Here is a 16,459-nt window from a genome sequence, read left to right as displayed (position 1 = left end):
TGGGGACAGTGTGAATATTTACACACTGTAATGTGTGGGGACAGTGTGAATATTTACACACCGCTGTGTGTGCTGACAGTGTGAATATTTACACACCGCAGTGTGTGGCTACAGTATGAATATTTACACGCTTCAGTGTGGGCACAGTGTGAATATTTACACACCGCACTATGTGAGGACAGTGTGAATATTTACACACCGCAGAGTGTGTGCACAGTATGAATATTTGCACGCTTCTGTGTGTGGGGACAGTGTGAATATTTACACACTGCAGTGTGTGGGCACAGTGTGAATATTTACACACTGCAGTGTGGAGACTGTGAATATTTACGCACTGTAGTGTGTGGGGTCGGTGTGAATATTTACGCTCTGTAGTGTGTGGGCACAGTGTGAATATTTACACACTGCAGTGTGGGGCACACTGTGAATATTTACACGCTTCAGTGTGTGGGGACAGTGTGAATATTTACATACCGCAGAGTGTGTGCACAGTATGAATATTTGCACGCTTCAGTGGGTGGGGACAGAGTGAATATTTAGACATTGCAGTGAATGGGGACAGTGTAAATATTTACACTGCAGTGTGTGGGGACAGTGTGAATACTTACACACTGCAGTGTGTGGGGACAGTGTGAATACTTACGCACTGCAGTGTGGAGACAGTGTGAATATTTACACACTGCAGTGTGTGGGCACAGTGTGAATATTTACACACTGCAGTGTGGAGACAGTGTGAATATTTTCGCACTGTAGTGTGTAGGGTCGGTGTGAATATTTACGCTCTGTAGTGTGTGGGGACAGTGTGAATATTAACACACTGTAGTGTGTGGGCAGAGTGTGAATATTTACACGCTTCATTGTATTTGCACACCGCTGTGTGCACACAGTGTGAATATTTACACACCGCAGTGTGTGGGCACAGTGTGAATATTTGCACACCGCACTGTGTGAGGGCAGTGTGAATATTTACACACTGCAGTGTGTGGGCACAGTATGAATATTTACACGCTTCAGTGTCTGGGCACAGTGTGAATATTTACACACCGCTCTGTGTGAGGACAGTCTGAATATTTATACACCACAGTGTGTGGGCACAGTATGAATATTTACACGCTTCAGTGTCTGGGCACAGTGTGAATATTTAAACACCGCAGTGTGTGGGCACAGTATGAATATTTACACACTGCAGTGTGTGGGGACAGAGTGAATATTTAGACACTGCAGTGTGTGGGGACAGTGTAAATATTTGCACACCGCAGTGTGTGGGTACAATGTGAATATTTACACACTGTAGTGTGTGGGGACAGCGTGAATATTTACGCACTGCAGTGTGGGGACAATGTGAATATTTACACACCGCAGTGTGTGGGTACAGTGTGAATATTTACACACTGTACTGTGTGGGGACTGTGTGAATATTTACACACTACAGTGTGTGGGCACAGTGTGAATATTTACACACTGCAGTTTGTGGGGACAGTGTGAATATTTACACACTGCAGTGTGTGGGCACAGTGTGAATATTTACACACTGTAGAGTGTGGGGACAGTGTGAATATTTACACACCGCAGTGTGTGGTGACAGTGTGAATATTTACACACATCTGTGTGTGGGGACAGTGTGAATATTTACACACTGCAGTGTGTTGGGACAATGTGAATATTCACACACTGTTGTGTGTGGGGACAGTGTGAATATTTACACACTGTAGTGTGTGGGCAAAGTGTGAATATTTATACATTGCAGTGTGTGGGCACAGAGTGAATATTTACACACTGTAGTGTGTGGACAATGTGAATATTTACACATTGCAGTGTGTCGGCACAGTGTGAATATTTACACACCGCACTGTGTGGGGACAGTGTGAATATTTACACATAGTACTGTGTGGGCAGTGTGTGAATATTTACACGCTTCAGTGTGTGGGCACAGTGTGAATATTTACACACCGCACTGTGTGAGGACATTGTGAATATTTACACACCGCAGTGTGGGGGCACAGTGTGAATATTTACACGCTTCATTGTGTGGGCACAGTGTGAATATTTACACACCGTCGTGTGTGGTGACAGTGGGAATATTTACGCACTGTACTGTGTGGGGACATTGTGAATATTTACACACTGTAGTGCGTGGGGGCAAGGTGAAAATTTACACACTGTGGCGTGTGGGCATAGTGTGAATATTTATACACTGCAGTGTGGTGTCAGTGTGAATAATTACGCACCGCAGTGTGTGGGCAGAGTGTGAATATTAACACACTGTAGTGTGTGGGGACAGGGTGTATATTTACACACTGCAGTGTATTAGGACATTGTGAATATTTACACACCGCACTGTGTGGGGACAGTGTGAATATTTACACACAGTAGTGTGTGGGCATGGTGTGAATATTTACACACTGTAGTGTGTGGGCACAGTGTGAATATTTACACACTGCAGTGTGTGGGGACAGTGTGAATATTTACACAATGAGGTGTGTGGGGGCGGTGTGAATATTTACACATTGTAGTGTGTGGGCACAGTGTGAATATTTGCACGCTTCATTGTGTGGGGACATTGTGAATATTTACACACTGCAGTTTGTGGGGACAGTGTGAATATTTACACACTTCATTGTGTGGGCACAGAGTGAATATTTACGCACCACAGTGCGTGAGGAAAATGTGAATATTTACACACTGCAGTTTGTGGGGACAGTGTGAATATTTACACACCGTAGTGTGTGGCGACAGTGGGAATATTTACGCACTGTCCTGTGTGGGGACATTGTGAATATTTACACACTGTAGCGTGTGGGGACAGTGTGAATATTTACACACTGCTGTGTGTGGGGACAGTGTGAATATTTACACACTGATGTGTGTGGTGACCGTGTGATTATTTACACACCGTAGTGTGTGGCGACAGTGGGAATATTTACCACTGTCCTGTGTGGGGACATTGTGAATATTTACACACTGTGGTGCGTGGGGACAAGGTGAAAATTTACACACTGTCGCGTGTGGGCATAGTGTGAATATCTATACACTGCAGTGTGGTGTCAGTGTGAATAATTACGCACCACAGTGTGTGGGCAGAGTGTGAATATTAACACACTGTAGTGTGTGGGGACAGTGTGAGTATTAACACACTGTAGTGTGTGGGCAGAGTGTGAATATTTACACGCTTCATTGTGTGGGCACAGTGTGAATATTTACACACTGCAGAGTGCGGAGACAGTCTGAATTTTTACACATCATGTGTGTGGGCACTGTGTGAATATTTACACCCAGCAGTGTGTGGAGAATGTGAATATTTACACACCGTAGTGTGTGGGGACAGGGTGTATATTTACACACTGCAGTGTGTTAGGACATTGTGAATATTTACACACAGCACTGTGTGGGGACAGTGTGAATATTTACACACAGTAGTGTGTGGGCAGAGTGTGAATATTTACACACTGTAGTGTGTGGGCACAGTGTGAATATTTACACACTGCAGTGTGTGGGGACAGTGTGAATATTTACACACTGCAGTGTGTGGGGACAGTGGGAATATTTACACACTGAGGTGTGTGGGGGCGGTGTGAATATTTACACACTGTAGTGTGTGTGGACAATGTGAATATTTACACATTGCAGTGTGTCGGCACAGTGTGAATATTTACACACCGCACTGTGTGGGGACAGTGTGAATAATTACACACTGCTGTGTGTGGGGACAGTGTGAATATTTACACACTGAGGTGTGTGGGGGCAGTGTGAATATTTACACATTGTAGTGTGTGGGCACAGTGTGAATATTTACACACTGCACTGTGTGAGGGCAGTGTAAATATTTACACACTGCAGTATGTGGACACAGTGTGAATATTTACACGCTTCAGTGTATGGGGAAAATGTGAATATTTACACACTGCAGTGTGTGGGGACAGTGTGAATATTTACACACCGTAGTGTGTGGAGAATGTGAATATTTACACACCGTAGTGTGTGGGGACAGGGTGTATATTTACACACTGCAGTGTATTAGGACATTGTGAATATTTACACACCGCACTGGGTGGGGACAGTGTGAATATTTACACACAGTAGTGTGTGGGCACGGTGTGAATATTTACACACTGTAGTGTGTGGGCACAGTGTGAATATTTACACACTGCAGTGTGTGGGAACAGTGTGAATATTTACACAATGAGGTGTGTTGGGGCGGTGTGAATATTTACACATTGTAGTGTGTGGGCACAGTGTGAATATTTGCATGCTTCATTGTGTGGGGACATTGTGAATATTTACACACCGCAGTTTGTGGGGAGAGTGTGAATATTTACACACTTCATTGTGTGGGCACAGTGTGAATATTTACACACCGCAGTGCGTGAGGAAAATGTGAATATTTACACACTGCAGTTTGTGGGGACAGTGTGAATATTTACACACTGTCCTGTGTGGGGACATTGTGAATATTTACACACTGTAGCGTGTGGGGACAGTGTGAATATTTACACACTGCTGTGTGTGGTGACCGTGTGATTATTTACACACCGTAGTGTGTGGCGACAGTGGGAATATTTACCACTGTCCTGTGTGGGGACATTGTGAATATTTACACACTGTGGTGCGTGGGGACAAGGTGAAAATTTACACACTGTAGCGTGTGGGCATAGTGTGAATATCTATACACTGCAGTGTGGTGTCAGTGTGAATAATTACGCACCGCAGTGTGTGGGCAGAGTGTGAATATTAACACACTGTAGTGTGTGGGGACAGTGTGAGTATTAACACACTGTAGTGTGTGGGCAGAGTGTGAATATTTACACGCTTCATTGTGTGGGCACAGTGTGAATATTTACACACCGCAGTGTGTGGAGACAGTCTGAATTTTTACACATCATGTGTGTGGGCACTGTGTGAATATTTACACCCAGCAGTGTGTGGAGAATGTGAATATTTACACACCGTAGTGTGTGGGGACAGGGTGTATATTTACACACTGCAGTGTGTTAGGACATTGTGAATATTTACACACAGCACTGTGTGGGGACAGTGTGAATGTTTACACACTTTAGTGTGTGGGCACAGTGTGAATATTTACACACTGCAGTGTGTGGGGACAGTGTGAATATTTACACACTGAGGTGTGTGGGGGCGGTGTGAATATTTACACATTGTAGTGTGTCGGCACAGTGTGAATATTTACACACCGCACTGTGTGGGGACAGTGTGAATAATTACACACTGCTGTGTGTGGGGACAGTGTGAATATTTACACACTGAGGTGTGTGGGGGCAGTGTGAATATTTACACATTGTAGTGTGTGGGCACAGTGTGAATATTTACACACTGCACTGTGTGAGGGCAGTGTAAATATTTACACACTGCAGTATGTGGACACAGTGTGAATATTTACACGCTTCAGTGTATGGGGAAAATGTGAATATTTATACACTGCAGTGTGTGGGGACAGTGTGAATATTTAGACACCGCAGTGTGTGGGGACAGTGTGAATATTTACCCACCGTAGTGTGTGGCGACAGTGGGAATATTTACGCACTGTCCTGTGTGGGGACATTGTGAATATTTACACACCGCAGTGTGTGGGTACAATGTGAATATTTACGCACTGCAGTGTGGGGACATTGTGAATATTTACACACCACAGTTTGAGGGGATAGTGTGAATATTTACACACTGCACTGTGTGGAGACAGTCTGAATTTTTACACACCATGTGTGTGGGGACAGTGTGAATATTTACACACTGTACTGTGTGGGGAAAGTGTGAATATTTACACAACGCAGTGTCTGGGCACAGTGTGAATATTTACACACTGTAGTGTGTGGGCACGGCGTGAATATTGACACACCGCTGTGTGTGGTGACAGAGTGAATTGTTAGACACTGCAGTGTGTGGGGACAGTGTAAATATTTACACACTGCAGTGTGTTGGGTCAGTGTGAATATTTACACACCGCAGTGTGTGGGTACAGTGTGAATATTTACACACTGTACTGTGTGGGCACAGTGTGAATATTTACACACCGCACTGTGTGAGGACAGTGTGAATATTTATACACCACAGTGTGTGGGCACAGTATGAATATTTACACGCTTCAGTGTGTGGGGACAATGTGAACATTTACACACTGTAGTGTGTGGGGACAGAGTGAATATTTAGACACTGCAGTGTGTGGGGACAGTGTGAATATTTACACACCGCAGTGTGTGGGTACAATGTGAATATTTACACACTGTAGTGTGTGGGCATAGTGTGAATATTTACGCACTGCAGTGTGGGGACAATGTTAATATTTACACACCACAGTGTGTGGGGATAGTGGGAATATTTACACACCGCAGTGTGTGGGTACAATGTGAATATTTACACACTGTAGTGTGTGGGGACAGCGTGAATATTTACGCACTGTAGTGTGTGGGCATAGTGTGAATATTTATACACTGCAGTGTGGTGTCAGTGTGAATAATTACGCACCGCTGTGTGTGGGCAGAGTGTGAATATTAACACACTGTAGTGTGTGGGGACAGTGTGAATATTTACCCACTGTAGTGTGTGGGCACGGCGTGAATATTGACACACCGCTGTGTGTGGTGACAGTGTGAATATTTACACACATCTGTGTGTGGGCACAGTGTGAATATTTACACACTGCAGTGTGTGTGCACAGAGTGAATTTACACACTGAAGTGTGTGGGGACAGTGTGAATATTTACACACTGTAGTGTGTGGGGACAGAGTGAATATTTACACAATGCAGTGTGTTGGGACAATGTGAATATTCACACACTGTTGTGTGTGGGGACAGTGTGAATATTTACACACTGTAGTGTGTGGGCAAAGTGTGAGTATTTATACATTGCAGTGTGTGGGCACAGAGTGAATATTTACACACTGTAGTGTATGGACAATGTGAATATTTACACATTGCAGTGTGTCGGCACAGTGTGAATATTTACACACAGAGGTGTGTGGGGGCAGTGTGAATATTTACACATTGTAGTGTGTGGGCACAGTGTGAATATTTACACACCGCACTGTGTGAGGGCAGTCTGAATCTTTACACACCGCAGTGTGTGAGGAAAATGTGAATATTTACACATCGTAGTGTGTGGCAACAGTGGGAATATTTACGCACTGTACTGTGTGGGGACATTGTGAATATTTACACACTATAGTGCGTGGGGACACGGTGAAAATTTACACACTGTAGCGTGTGGGCATAGTGTGAATATTTACACACTGCAGTGTGATGTCAGTGTGAATAATTACGCACCGCAGTGTGTGGGCAGAGTGTGAATATTAACACACTGTAGTGTGTGAGCACAGAGTGAATATTTACACACTGTAGTGTGTGTGGACAATGTGAATATTTACACATTGCAGTGTGTTGGCACAGTGTGAATATTTACACACCACACTGTGTGGGGACAGTGTGAATTTTACACACAGTAGTGTGTGGGCACAGTGTGAATAGTTACACAGTTTAGTGTGTAGGCACAGTGTGAATACTTACAGACTGCAGTGTGTGGGGACAGTGTGAATATTTACACACTGAGGTGTGTGGGGGCAGTGTGAATATTTACACATTGTAGTGCGTGGGGACAGAGTGAATATTTACACACTGCAGTGCGGGGACAGTGTGAATATTTATGCACTATATTTTGTCGGGACAATGTGAATATTTACACACTGTTGTGTGTGGGGACAGTGTGAATATTTACACACTGTAGTGTGTGGGGGCAAGGTGAAAATTTACACACTGTGGCGTGTGGGCATAGTGTGAATATTTATACACTGCAGTGTGGTGTCAGTGTGAATAATTACGCACCGCAGTGTGTGGGCAGAGTGTGAATATTAACACACTGTAGTGTGTGGGGACAGTGTGAGTATTAACACACTGTAGTGTGTGGGCAGAGTGTGAATATTTACACGCTTCATTGTGTGGGCACAGTGTGAATATTTACACACTGCAGTGTGTGGAGACAGTCTGAATTTTTACACATCATGTGTGTGGGCACTGTGTGAATATTTACACCCAGCAGTGTGTGGAGAATGTGAATATTTACACACCGTAGTGTGTGGGGACAGGGTGTATATTTACACACTGCAGTGTGTTAGGACATTGTGAATATTTACACACAGCACTGTGTGGGGACAGTGTGAATGTTTACACATTTAATGTGTGGGCAGTGTGAATATTTACACACTGCAGTGTGTGGGGACAGTGTGAATATTTACACACTGAGGTGTGTGGGGGCGGTGTGAATATTTACACATTGTAGTGTGTGGGCACAGAGTGAATATTTACACACTGTAGTGTGTGTGGACAATGTGAATATTTACACATTGCAGTGTGTCGGCACAGTGTGAATATTTACACACCGCACTGTGTGGGGACAGTGTGAATAATTACACACTGCTGTGTGTGGGGACAGTGTGAATATTTACACACTGAGGTGTGTGGGGGCAGTGTGAATATTTACACATTGTAGTGTGTGGGCACAGTGTGAATATTTACACACTGCACTGTGTGAGGGCAGTGTAAATATTTACACACTGCAGTATGTGGACACAGTGTGAATATTTACACGCTTCAGTGTATGGGGAAAATGTGAATATTTACACACTGCAGTGTGTGGGGACAGTGTGAATATTTAGACACCGCAGTGTGTGGGGACAGTGTGAATATTTACCCACCGTAGTGTGTGGCGACAGTGGGAATATTTACGCACTGTCCTGTGTGGGGACATTGTGAATATTTACACACCGCAGTGTGTGGGTACAATGTGAATATTTACGCACTGCAGTGTGGGGACATTGTGAATATTTACACACCACAGTTTGAGGGGATAGTGTGAATATTTACACACTGCACTGTGTGGAGACAGTCTGAATTTTTACACACCATGTGTGTGGGGACAGTGTGAATATTTACACACTGTACTGTGTGGGGAAAGTGTGAATATTTACACAACGCAGTGTCTGGGCACAGTGTGAATATTTACACACTGCAATGTGTGGGCACAGTGTGAATATTAACCCACTGTAGTGTGTGGGCACGGCGTGAATATTGACACACCGCTGTGTGTGGTGACAGAGTGAATTGTTAGACACTGCAGTGTGTGGGGACAGTGTAAATATTTACACACTGCAGTGTGTTGGGACAGTGTGAATATTTACACACCGCAGTGTGTGGGTACAGTGTGAATATTTACACACTGTACTGTGTGGGCACAGTGTGAATATTTACACACCGCACTGTGTGAGGACAGTGTGAATATTTATACACCACAGTGTGTGGGCACAGTATGAATATTTACACGCTTCAGTGTGTGGGGACAATGTGAACATTTACACACTGTAGTGTGTGGGGACAGAGTGAATATTTAGACACTGCAGTGTGTGGGGACAGTGTGAATATTTACACACCGCAGTGTGTGGGTACAATGTGAATATTTACACACTGTAGTGTGTGGGCATAGTGTGAATATTTACGCACTGCAGTGTGGGGACAATGTTAATATTTACACACCACAGTGTGTGGGGATAGTGGGAATATTTACACACCGCAGTGTGTGGGTACAATGTGAATATTTACACACTGTAGTGTGTGGGGACAGCGTGAATATTTACGCACTGTAGTGTGTGGGCATAGTGTGAATATTTATACACTGCAGTGTGGTGTCAGTGTGAATAATTACGCACCGCTGTGTGTGGGCAGAGTGTGAATATTAACACACTGTAGTGTGTGGGGACAGTGTGAATATTTACCCACTGTAGTGTGTGGGCACGGCGTGAATATTGACACACCGCTGTGTGTGGTGACAGTGTGAATATTTACACACATCTGTGTGTGGGCACAGTGTGAATATTTACACACTGCAGTGTGTGTGCACAGAGTGAATTTACACACTGAAGTGTGTGGGGACAGTGTGAATATTTACACACTGTAGTGTGTGGGGACAGAGTGAATATTTACACAATGCAGTGTGTTGGGACAATGTGAATATTCACACACTGTTGTGTGTGGGGACAGTGTGAATATTTACACACTGTAGTGTGTGGGCAAAGTGTGAGTATTTATACATTGCAGTGTGTGGGCACAGAGTGAATATTTACACACTGTAGTGTATGGACAATGTGAATATTTACACATTGCAGTGTGTCGGCACAGTGTGAATATTTACACACAGAGGTGTGTGGGGGCAGTGTGAATATTTACACATTGTAGTGTGTGGGCACAGTGTGAATATTTACACACCGCACTGTGTGAGGGCAGTGTGAATCTTTACACACCGCAGTGTGTGAGGAAAATGTGAGTATTTACACATCGTAGTGTGTGGCAACAGTGGGAATATTTACGCACTGTACTGTGTGGGGACATTGTGAATATTTACACACTATAGTGCGTGGGGACACGGTGAAAATTTACACACTGTAGCGTGTGGGCATAGTGTGAATATTTACACACTGCAGTGTGGTGTCAGTGTGAATAATTACGCACCGCAGTGTGTGGGCAGAGTGTGAATATTAACACACTGTAGTGTGTGAGCACAGAGTGAATATTTACACACTGTAGTGTGTGTGGACAATGTGAATATTTACACATTGCAGTGTGTTGGCACAGTGTGAATATTTACACACCACACTGTGTGGGGACAGTGTGAATTTTACACACAGTAGTGTGTGGGCACAGTGTGAATAGTTACACAGTTTAGTGTGTAGGCACAGTGTGAATACTTACAGACTGCAGTGTGTGGGGACAGTGTGAATATTTACACACTGAGGTGTGTGGGGGCAGTGTGAATATTTACACATTGTAGTGCGTGGGGACAGAGTGAATATTTACACACTGCAGTGCGGGGACAGTGTGAATATTTATGCACTATATTTTGTCGGGACAATGTGAATATTTACACACTGTTGTGTGTGGGGACAGTGTGAATATTTACACACTGTAGTGTGTGGGCACAGTGTCGATATTTATACATTGCAGTGTGTGGGCACAGAGTGAATATTTACACACTGTAGTGTGTGTGGACAATGTGAATATTTACACACTGTTGTATGTGGGGACAGTGTGAATATTTACACACTGTAGTGTGTGGGCACAGTGTCAATATTTACACATTGCTGTGTGTGGAGACAGTGTGAATATTTACACACATCTGTGTGTGGGCACAGTGTGAATAGTTACACACTGCAATGTGTGGGCACAGTATGAATATTTACACACCGCAGTGTGTGTGCAAAGAGTGAATATTTACACACTGAAGTGTGTGGGGACAGCGTGAATATTTACACACTGTAGTGTGCGGGGACAGTGTGAATATTTACGCACTGTATTTTGTGGGGACAACGTGAATATTTACACACGGCAGTGTGTTGGGACAATGTGAATATTTACACACTGTTGTGTGTGGGGGCAGTGTGAATATTTACACACTGTAGTGTGTGGGCACAGTGTCAATATTTATACATTGCAGTGTGTGGGCACAGAGTGAATATTTACACGCTGTAGTGCATGTGGACAATGTTTAGATTAGATTAGATTACTTACAGTGTGGAAACAGGCCCTTCGGCCCAACAAGTCCACACCGACCCGCCGAAGGGCAGCCCACCCATACCCCTATATTTACCCCTTACCTAACACTACGGGCAATTTCCCATGGCCAATTCACCTGACCCGCACATCTTTGGACTGTGGGAGGAAACCGGAGCACCCGGAGGAAACCCACGCAGACACGGGGAGAACGTGCAAACTCCACACAGTCAGTCGCCTGAGGCGGGAATTGAACCCGGGTCTCAGGCGCTGTGAGGCAGCAGTGCTAACCACTGTGCCTCCGTGCCGCAATGTGAATATTTACACATTGCAGTGTGTTGGCACAGTGTGAATATTTACACACCGCACTGTGTGGGGACAGTGTGAATATTTACACACAGTAGTGTGTGGGCAGAGTGTGAATATTTATACACTTTAGTGTGTGGGCACAGTGTGAATATTTACACACTGCAGTGTGTGGGAACAGTGTGAATATTTACACACCGCAGTGTGGGGGCACCATGAATATTTACACGCTTCATTGTGTGGACACAGAGTGAATATTTACACACCGCAGTGTGTGAGGAAAATGTGAATATTTACACACTGCCGTATGTGGGGACAGTGCGAATATTTACACACCGTTGTGTGTGGTGACTGTGTGAATATTTACGCACTGTCCTGTGTGGGGACATTGTGAATATTTACACACTGTAGTGTGTGGGGACAAGGTGAAAGTTTACGCACTGTAGCGTGTGGGCATAGTGTGAATATTTATACACTGCAGTGTGGTGTCAGTGTGAATAATTACGCACCGCAGTGTGTGGGCAGAGTGTGAAATTTAACACACTGTAGTGTGTGGGGACAGTGTGAATATTAACACACTGTAGTGTGTGGGCAGAGTGTGAATATTTACACGCTTCATTATGTGGGCACAGTGTGAATATTTACACACTGCAGTGTGTGAGGACAATGTGAATATTTACACACCGCAGTGTGTGGGGACAGTGTGAATATTTACACACTGTAATGTGTGGGGACAGTGTGAATATTTACACACCGCTGTGTGTGCTGACAGTGTGAATATTTACACACCGCAGTGTGTGGCTACAGTATGAATATTTACACGCTTCAGTGTGGGCACAGTGTGAATATTTACACACCGCACTATGTGAGGACAGTGTGAATATTTACACACCGCAGAGTGTGTGCACAGTATGAATATTTGCACGCTTCTGTGTGTGGGGACAGTGTGAATATTTACACACTGCAGTGTGTGGGCACAGTGTGAATATTTACACACTGCAGTGTGGAGACTGTGAATATTTACGCACTGTAGTGTGTGGGGTCGGTGTGAATATTTACGCTCTGTAGTGTGTGGGCACAGTGTGAATATTTACACACTGCAGTGTGGGGCACCCTGTGAATATTTACACGCTTCAGTGTGTGGGGACAGTGTGAATATTTACATACCGCAGAGTGTGTGCACAGTATGAATATTTGCACGCTTCAATGGGTGGGGACAGAGTGAATATTTAGACATTGCAGTGAATGGGGACAGTGTAAATATTTACACTGCAGTGTGTGGGGACAGTGTGAATACTTACACGCTGCAGTGTGTGGGGACAGTGTGAATACTTACACGCTGCAGTGTGTGGGGACAGTGTGAATACTTACGCACTGCAGTGTGGGGACAGTGTGAATATTTACACACTGCAGTGTGTGGGCACAGTGTGAATATTTACACACTGCAGTGTGGAGACAGTGTGAATATTTTCGCACTGTAGTGTGTGGGGTCGGTGTGAATATTTACGCTCTGTAGTGTGTGGGGACAGTGTGAATATTAACACACTGTAGTGTGTGGGCAGAGTGTGAATATTTACACGCTTCATTGTATTTGCACACCGCTGTGTGCACACAGTGTGAATATTTACACACCGCAGTGTGTGGGCACAGTGTGAATATTTGCACACCGCACTGTGTGAGGGCAGTGTGAATATTTACACACTGCAGTGTGTGGGCACAGTATGAATATTTACACGCTTCAGTGTCTGGGCACAGTGTGAATATTTACACACCGCTCTGTGTGAGGACAGTCTGAATATTTATACACCACAGTGTGTGGGCACAGTATGAATATTTACACACTGCAGTGTGTGGGGACAGAGTGAATATTTAGACACTGCAGTGTGTGGGGACAGTGTAAATATTTGCACACTGCAGTGTGTGGGGACAGTGTGAATATTTACACAACGCAGTGTGTGGGTACAATGTGAATATTTACACACTGTAGTGTGTGGGGACAGCGTGAATATTTATGCACTGCAGTGTGGGGACAGTGTGAATATTTACACACCACAGTGTGTGGGGATAGTGTGAATATTTACACACCGCAGTGTGTGGAGACAGTCTGAATTTTTACACACCATGTGTGTGGGGACAGTGTGAATATTTACACACTGTACTGTGTGGGGAAAGTGTGAATATTTACACAACGCAGTGTCTGGGCACAGTGTTAATATTTACACACTGCAATGTGTGGGCACAGTGTGAATATTTACCCACTGTAGTGTGTGGGCACGGCGTGAATATTGACACACCGCTGTGTGTGGTGACAGAGTGAATTGTTAGACACTGCTGTGTGTGGGGACAGTGTGAATATTTACACACCACAGTGTGTGGGTACAGTGTGAATATTTACACACTGTACTGTGTGGGGACTGTGTGAATATTTACACACTACAGTGTGTGGGCACAGTGTGAATATTTACACACTGCAGTTTGTGGGGACAGTGTGAATATTTACACACTGCAGTGTGTGGGCACAGTGTGAATATTTACACACTGTAGAGTGTGGGGACAGTGTGAATATTTACACACCGCAGTGTGTGGTGACAGTGTGAATATTTACACACATCTGTGTGTGGGGACAGTGTGAATATTTACACACTGCAGTGTGTTGGGACAATGTGAATATTCACACACTGTTGTGTGTGGGGACAGTGTGAATATTTACACACTGTAGTGTGTGGGCAAAGTGTGAATATTTATACATTGCAGTGTGTGGGCACAGAGTGAATATTTACACACTGTAGTGTGTGGACAATGTGAATATTTACACATTGCAGTGTGTCGGCACAGTGTGAATATTTACACACCGCACTGTGTGGGGACAGTGTGAATATTTACACATAGTACTGTGTGGGCAGTGTGTGAATATTTACACGCTTCAGTGTGTGGGCACAGTGTGAATATTTACACACCGCACTGTGTGAGGACATTGTGAATATTTACACACCGCAGTGTGGGGGCACAGTGTGAATATTTACACGCTTCATTGTGTGGGCACAGTGTGAATATTTACACACCGTCGTGTGTGGTGACAGTGGGAATATTTACGCACTGTACTGTGTGGGGACATTGTGAATATTTACACACTGTAGTGCGTGGGGGCAAGGTGAAAATTTACACACTGTGGCGTGTGGGCATAGTGTGAATATTTATACACTGCAGTGTGGTGTCAGTGTGAATAATTACGCACCGCAGTGTGTGGGCAGAGTGTGAATATTAACACACTGTAGTGTGTGGGGACATGTGAATATTTACAGACTGCAGTGTGGGGGCACACTGTGAATATTTACACGCTTCATTGTGTGGGCACAGTGCGAATATTTACACACCGCAGTGTGTGAGGGCAATGTGAATATTTACATAACGCAGTGTGTGGGGATAGTGTGAATATTTACGCACTGTAGTGTGTGGCGACAGTGTGAATATTTGCGCACTGTAGTGTGTGGGGACAGTGTGAATATTTACACACTGTAGTGTGTGGGGACAATGTGAATATTTGCACACCGCTGTGTGTGCACACAGTGTGAATATTTACACACCGCAGTGTGTGGGGATAGTGTGAATATTTACACACTGCAGTGTGTGGAGAATGTGAATATTTACACACTGCAGTGTGTGGAGACAGTCTGAATTTTTACACATCATGTGTGTGGGCACTGTGTGAATATTTACACCCAGCAGTGTGTGGAGAATGTGAATATTTACACATCGTAGTGTGTGGAGAATGTGAATATTTACACACCGTAGTGTGTGGGGACAGGGTGTATATTTACACACTGCAGTGTATTAGGACATTGTGAATATTTACACACCGCACTGTGTGGGGACAGTGTGAATATTTACACACAGTAGTGTGTGGGCAGAGTGTGAATATTTACACACTGTAGTGTGTGGGCACAGTGTGAATATTTACACACTGCAGTGTGTGGGGACAGTGTGAATATTTACACAATGAGGTGTGTGGGGGCGGTGTGAATATTTACACATTGTAGTGTGTGGGCACAGTGTGAATATTTGCACGCTTCATTGTGTGGGGACATTGTGAATATTTACACACCGCAGTTTGTGGGGACAGTGTGAATATTTACACACTTCATTGTGTGGGCACAGTGTGAATATTTACACACCACAGTGCGTGAGGAAAATGTGAATATTTACACACTGCAGTTTGTGGGGACAGTGTGAATATTTACACACCGTAGTGTGTGGCGACAGTGGGAATATTTACGCACTGTCCTGTGTGGGGACATTGTGAATATTTACACACTGTAGCGTGTGGGGACAGTGTGAATATTTACACACTGCTGTGTGTGGGGACAGTGTGAATATTTACACACTGATGTGTGTGGTGACCGTGTGATTATTTACACACCGTAGTGTGTGGCGACAGTGGGAATATTTACCACTGTCCTGTGTGGGGACATTGTGAATATTTACACACTGTGGTGCGTGGGGACAAGGTGAAAATTTACACACTGTCGCGTGTGGGCATAGTGTGAATATCTATACACTGCAGTGTGGTGTCAGTGTCAATAATTACGCACCGCAGTGTGTGGGCAGAGT

The 16,459-nt window shown here is 44.4% G+C and overlaps 1 protein-coding gene across 4 annotated transcripts in view; it reads right to left on the bottom strand.

Moving 5' to 3' along the window:
- LOC132833830 (kazrin-like) overlaps positions 1-16,459 on the bottom strand; it is a 704,169-nt gene that overhangs the window by 434,265 nt on the left and 253,445 nt on the right. The window lies entirely within an intron of this gene.

Source organism: Hemiscyllium ocellatum, chromosome 37 (genome assembly GCF_020745735.1).
Source record: "Hemiscyllium ocellatum isolate sHemOce1 chromosome 37, sHemOce1.pat.X.cur, whole genome shotgun sequence".
In the NCBI taxonomy this organism is placed as follows: domain Eukaryota; kingdom Metazoa; phylum Chordata; class Chondrichthyes; order Orectolobiformes; family Hemiscylliidae; genus Hemiscyllium; species Hemiscyllium ocellatum.
This window is presented reverse-complemented; position numbering and strand designations above follow the sequence as displayed.